Source organism: Urtica dioica, chromosome 9 (assembly GCF_054948205.1).
Source record: "Urtica dioica subsp. dioica isolate 48M chromosome 9, U.dioica_male_clone48M_v1_H2, whole genome shotgun sequence".
Taxonomy (NCBI): Eukaryota; Viridiplantae; Streptophyta; class Magnoliopsida; order Rosales; family Urticaceae; genus Urtica; species Urtica dioica.
In genome coordinates, this window is record NC_142764.1 from 8,506,652 (window position 1) to 8,512,756 (window position 6,105).

A 6,105-nucleotide genomic window follows, 5' to 3' on the forward strand; every position below is an offset into this window, starting at 1 on the left:
GATATACATTAGCTCAAATTTTACAATATCAAATTTCTAAAAAAAATTTACAAATTTCAAAGTTCTAAAAACTTAGGAATTAAAATTTTTATAACTATTTTAAGTAACTTCAATTCTCTAACACAGTGAAAATTTCTTACAAATTTAAAACTTCAAAATTTCTATTTGGGCTCAAACTGTTGCTTTTAGAAAAGTTGAAACTTTGTGTTGTATTGTTACGGCCTTTGTTTTCAGGCTGCGTTTTACTGTTTCAATGCAACAAAGTGATATGTCGTTTTCTGTTTTGTATGTCGTTTTCCTTGGAAGTAGTATAGAGAAATTACATAATATCCTTTTTTTTCTTTTCATTTACTCATTTTCTTAAACAATTAAACTTTCTGGAGGATTTTTTATTTTTTATTTTTTTATTTTTTTATTTTTATAATTCCATCATTTATAATTTCGACTCTCTAAGATTTAGAAATTATATTTTGAATATTACAATTATGTAAATTCATATATTAGCCACCAAAAATCCTAAAAATTGATCCCAGCTCTTTTACGTGTAGGAAACTTAGGGCATTCTATTTACAGGAAATATACTAGACTAAGATGTTTTTTTATTTTTCATTTACTCAATGATTTACATACTAGACTAAGATGTTTTAATTTTTTTTTCTTTCATTTACTCATTTTTTGATGCAATTAAACTTTCTGGAGGATTTTTTATAATTCCATCATTTATAATTTCGACTGTCTAAGATTTATAAATTATATTTTGAATATTACAATTATGTATATTCATATATTACCCACCAAAAATCCTAAAAATTGATCCCAGCTCTTTTATGTGTTCGGACAAAATATGTTAATTACAATCATGTCGTTTGGTGTATATGAGCTAATATTTTTACCATTTTTCAATGTAGGGACTTGGAAGATTTTGTCGTCTTGAAACTTGATAAATTAAATCATGCATATTTTAATTATTTACTAATTACAACTACAAACACTACGTGCGAAGCACTTGTTTCAGACTAGTATATATTAAAAGTGGTAAAAAAATGCTAACTTTTACGTATGACAAGTGACAACCAACAATTACAAACCGTCACATTATTATCTAAAATAAAATTTATCAAGTCTCCCGGACAACGCCGAGACCTACTGCTTGTATATGTGTGTAAGGATAATGATGAGATATAAAAGTAATTATTATTTTGCAAAGCATTTATACACCGATACACGTACATAGTACATACCCATATACATTTGGAAAAAAAATGATAATAAAATATAAAGAAATCAAAACCTTAATATACATATAAAATAATTTACAATACTAGTAGATTTTTTTAGAATTAAATAAATAAAACTCGTAAAATAGATATACATATATATATAATAAACCAAATACTAATATTTTATTTTACAAAATAGTAATTTATGATATTAATATTCAGAGCATTACATAATTATCAATCATGGAAATACAGAGATCGAAATAGAGAGTTCTTATTCCTGTTTGCGATTCTTTGTGTGCTGAAGTTTGGTTTTGGCCATTCCTGTTTCCTTGTTGTGTTGTTGCTTTTCTCCTGCTTTTGTCGATTCTTCTGATACCCCCGCTTAACAACCGGTAATATGAATCAAGCTGTATTATTGTTTAGTGCAGTGAATGCTACAAAATAGCAAATAACATAGTACCGCGAGATACAAAAATATTATTGAATATCGCTTATTAATTTCAAAAGTCAAACAATAACTAATTGCCTATACATAGGGAAACAATTGGGTCACTAAAAAAAATCAATATAATCAGTGTAATTGTTTTTTAAAAGAAGGGCACATTTTATGAAAGCTAAAAACGAGATTTTTATCAACATTTACTACTGACACACATCAAAGTATTCATGAAGAATCGGAAGGAGAGATAGAGATGGCGGCGTCTGGTCGCTGGTCGCGCGGTCGGCAGAGGGGCGCGCGCAGTCGGGGTTGACGCTCGCGCGGGAGAGAGGAAGAGAGGACGAAGAAGAGGGAGTGGGTGAGAGAGAGGAAGAGGGGGAAATGGTGGTGGCGTTGTTCAGGAGAGAGGGGGCGAGAATCAGTGTGAGAAGAAGGAAGAGAAAGAGAGCGGTGAGGTGAGGTGAGGGAGATAGGGAAGAATGGAGAAGAAGAAATTGAGGAAGCAATTGAGAACGTGATAAGGATAAAACTTATATACGTGTAAAATTATAATTGGTTCTGTTATGAACAGTAAATCATCATTTTGATTTCTAAGTATAAAGTAGATATATATATATATATATATATATATATATATATATTAAATCATCATTTTGATTTCTAAGTATAAAGTAGATATATATATATATATATATATATATTAAATCATCATTTTGATTTCTAAGTATAAAGTATATATATATATATTAAGACAAATAAACATAAAATATTTCTAAATTAACACAAATATATCGACATTAACACAAATAATCACAAAACAAAACCTCATAAGTTTAGCTGATCAAAACGACAAAAAATATCAGACAACTACCCATCCTCAAATCATGTAGATCAACAGTAGAAACTGATTAAACAATGTATTCAGCTAAAATAAGAAAAAAAAAAAAAAAAAAAAAAAAAAAGAAGCGTATTCACTATGAACAAAAATATCAAAAGCCTTAAATAAATTCACGTTTTAAAATTAGATTGAAAACATAAACTTGTTAATTACAAAACAAAATATTACCCATGGAAGTGATCTTCCTCTAAAATTGTTCGATAACCGGAGTGACATCTTTGATTTGAGAGAGGACGCTGAACGGAGTGTTCCAGTGGACAACATAGCTCTAGCGCGAGGTGGAAGAAGAGAATCTCCAGGATTGGAGCCCAGGGACGGCGATTGACGTAGACGGAGTCGGAGCTGAGATTTAGAAATATCGCCGGATAAGGCTATGGAAAATTGAACCTTGAAGACGAAAAAAGAAGAATACATCGAAGCTCTGAAAACCGACGAGGTTGAGGAAGCAGAAGAGGAGGCCACACGATGGTGACGATGAAGATGACCATGGCAAATCAATCGATAGGACTGTATTTCGTCCTTCAAAGAGAGAGAGAGAGAGAGAGAGAGAGAGAGAAGGCTTTGGAAAATTGAACCAGGAAGACGAAAAAAGAAGAATACCTCGAGGCTCTGAAATGTGACCATTAGGTTGACATGGCAGCAATTAATGCATGATGCAATTTTCTTTTTATCCTTTTTATTGTACGATTCTTTTATTTTTCTTTGTCCAGCCATAAGTATTTTATTGTGGCGTTGAGTACATTAAATAACTGATTTTGTTCCCTTAACTGTAGGAAACAGTCATTGCTCTTATTTGATCAGAAAAGCTTGATAAATTCATCAAGGTCCACGTTCTGAGGCTTTTGAAGATTGACAGAGTAGTTATTCTCTGCGACCTTGTGCGCCAAGAGGAGGTCAAATTGTCTATCAAGGTTCGTTCCTTCTATCTATTCGCACTATGCTCGCAAGGTGTTTGATAAAATGCCTGAACAAATTTCTTCGTCATATTTGTAATATATATATATATATATATATATATATATATATATATATATATATATATATATATATCTCTCTCTCTATCTCCGATACTGACTTTATTTTCTTGACTATTCTACTTTTTCTCAACCAAACCGAAAATAATATAGCAGATCTTCGATATTCCGGAGAAAATTCACTATATTTTCTTCAAACCAAACCGAAGTCCAATCAATCACCGAACCAATCAATCAATGCCCTATATAAAATTCACCGCTCACGACTCAGCAACTTCTTTATCGCCAATCACCGTCGTCTGTGGCCCAGACCACCGTTTCGTTCTTCTCTCTAATCCGGTAGGTTTAAATCATTTAGCTTTCTCTGATTTATTAGGTTAATTTCTGAGACTTTTTTTTATTTTATTTCTCACAGCTCCATTTCGTCCATTGCAATACAAAATCACACATTTTAGTTAAATTTAAGTCTTGTGGTCGTAAGGTTGATTTCATAAAACATTACAACATCGCCAAGTTCGGTGCCGGAAATTCCTCGGCACATCTGTTAAACTCGGTTCACGGAATCAACTCGGTATCAATTGTTTCCAAATGAGGAGGCGTAGACTGTGGTGCCCAACATGAAGCCCGAAACTGCCGTCACCATAGTTACGATGAAGCTGGTGGGAAGAGGTATATAAGTTTTCACCTTTTGAATTTTTATTTTTCGGGCTGGTTTATAACTGATGGCTTTTCATATAGCCATAATTGAATACTAAGTAAATTAGCTTTATGTGGATGTGAGTGTTATGTTGTGATGATGTTAGATGAAAAGTAAATTAGTCCTAAATTATAAACGAGAAGATGGATTAATTTTCCTGGCAGGGTTTAAGTGTCGTGTTACAAACTTAAATCGAATGATTCTTATTTCCAGATTCGGCATCGAAACACGCATACTCTTGTTCGGTAAGAATCGCTCTCTCTCTCTCTCTCTCTCTATCTCTATATGATGTTCAAAAAAGAAATTGGTTTGTAGCTTCTGAATCAGCCTATTATTATTATTTGAATATTTCTCGTGACATTAACTATTTTGATTGCTATACTTTTAATTGATTGATTGATGCATATTTTGTGTTAGCGGATGAAGAATGGAATCTAGATAGAACGAGTCGATCCTCAAAACTTGATGAATTTCGATTCCATTATGTATGGTCAATGAATCTGAGTCTGTAAATAATGGACCATTGAAAAGCTTTGATTGTGACATATTGAAGAAACGATGTCTTTGATTGCCGTTGACGAAAATAAAGGTCAATGGAGAGAGCGCCAAACACGACTCCAATGGAGAGGAAAACAACTTCCGATCAGAGCTGATTTCTATTTCCGACACGCCATCGCCGGATGTGAAAGGCTAACTTTGACTCAGGGATTAGCCTTCAAAATTTGGTATGGTTATTCTGCTTGTTCTTCTTAAACACGTAAATAATTATGCAAGTGTTGAATAATATTTGGTATTTTGTGGCTCTGCAAATGCCTCTATTGGCTTCTGAGTAAGAATGAATAAACCTCATTCTATCCTTTTAGTGTTGTTTTGTTATACTAGATTGTACCACGTGCTAACGCACGTGTTTAACAAAGTATTAATGGTTAACCTCCAGGCCAGGCTCGACCCGAGATCGACCCCCAGGCAAGCTCGGCCTCCAGGCGATCTCGACCCCCCCGGGCGAGCTCGACCACCCCGGCAGGCTCGAGACCAATATACTCCGCCAAATCATAAAAATCAGGCCAGACACGCCTCGGGGGGTCGACAGGCGAGCTCGACCTCCAGGCGAGCTCGACCCCCGAGGCGAACTCGACCCCCAGGCGAGCTCGACCTACAGGCAGGGTTAACCTCCAGACGAGCTCGACAGGTGAGCTCGACCCCCCGGCGATCTCGACCCTCCAGGCGAGCTCGACCCCCCAGGCGAGCTCGACCTCTAGGCGATCTCGACCCTCCAGGCGATCTCCACCCTCCAGGCAAACTCGACCTCTATGCGAGCTCGACCTCCCAGACAGGGTTAACCTCCAGACGAGCTCGACCTCCAGGCGAGCTCGACCCTCCAGGCGAGCTCGACTCCCCGGGCGAGCTCGACCTCCAGGCGAGCTCGACCCCCCCGGGCGAGCTCGACCTCCAGGCGAGCTCGACCCCCCCCGGCAGGCTCGAGACCAATATACTCCGCCAAATCATAAAAACCAGGCCAGACACGTCGCAAGCTCGACCCCCCAAGCGAGCTCAACCTCCAGGCGAGCTCGACCTCCATGAAGGCTCGACCTCCAGGCGAGCTCAACCTCCAAGGAGCTCGACCTCCAGGCAGGGTTAACCTCTAGACGAGCTCGACCTCCAGGTGAGCTCGACCCTCCAGGCGAGCTCGACCCTCCAGGTGATCTCGACTCTCCAGGCGAGCTCGACCTCCAGGTGAGCTCGATCCTCCAGGCGAGCTCGACCTCTAGGCGAGCTCGACCCTCCAGGCGAGCTCGACCTCCCAGGCAGGGTTAACCTCCAGACGAGCTTGACAGGCGAGCTCGACCCCCAGGCTATCTCGGCCGTCCAGGCGA

The 6,105-nt window shown here is 37.7% G+C and overlaps 1 long non-coding RNA gene across 2 annotated transcripts; it reads left to right on the forward strand.

Moving 5' to 3' along the window:
• The first annotated feature begins 3,064 nt into the window (after window positions 1-3,064).
• LOC149384820 (uncharacterized) lies at window positions 3,065-5,743 on the forward strand. Of its 2 annotated transcripts, XR_016301153.1 has the most exons (7): window positions 3,065-3,187; window positions 3,334-3,471; window positions 3,688-3,873; window positions 3,950-4,203; window positions 4,396-4,476; window positions 4,649-4,956; window positions 5,169-5,743. It is a non-coding gene; the product is annotated as an uncharacterized LOC149384820 (long non-coding RNA). The 2 variants fall into 2 exon arrangements; XR_016301154.1 differs by lacking the exon at window positions 5,169-5,743 and having other exon boundaries at window positions 3,691-3,873; window positions 4,649-5,001.
• Window positions 5,744-6,105: the final 362 nt, after the last annotated feature.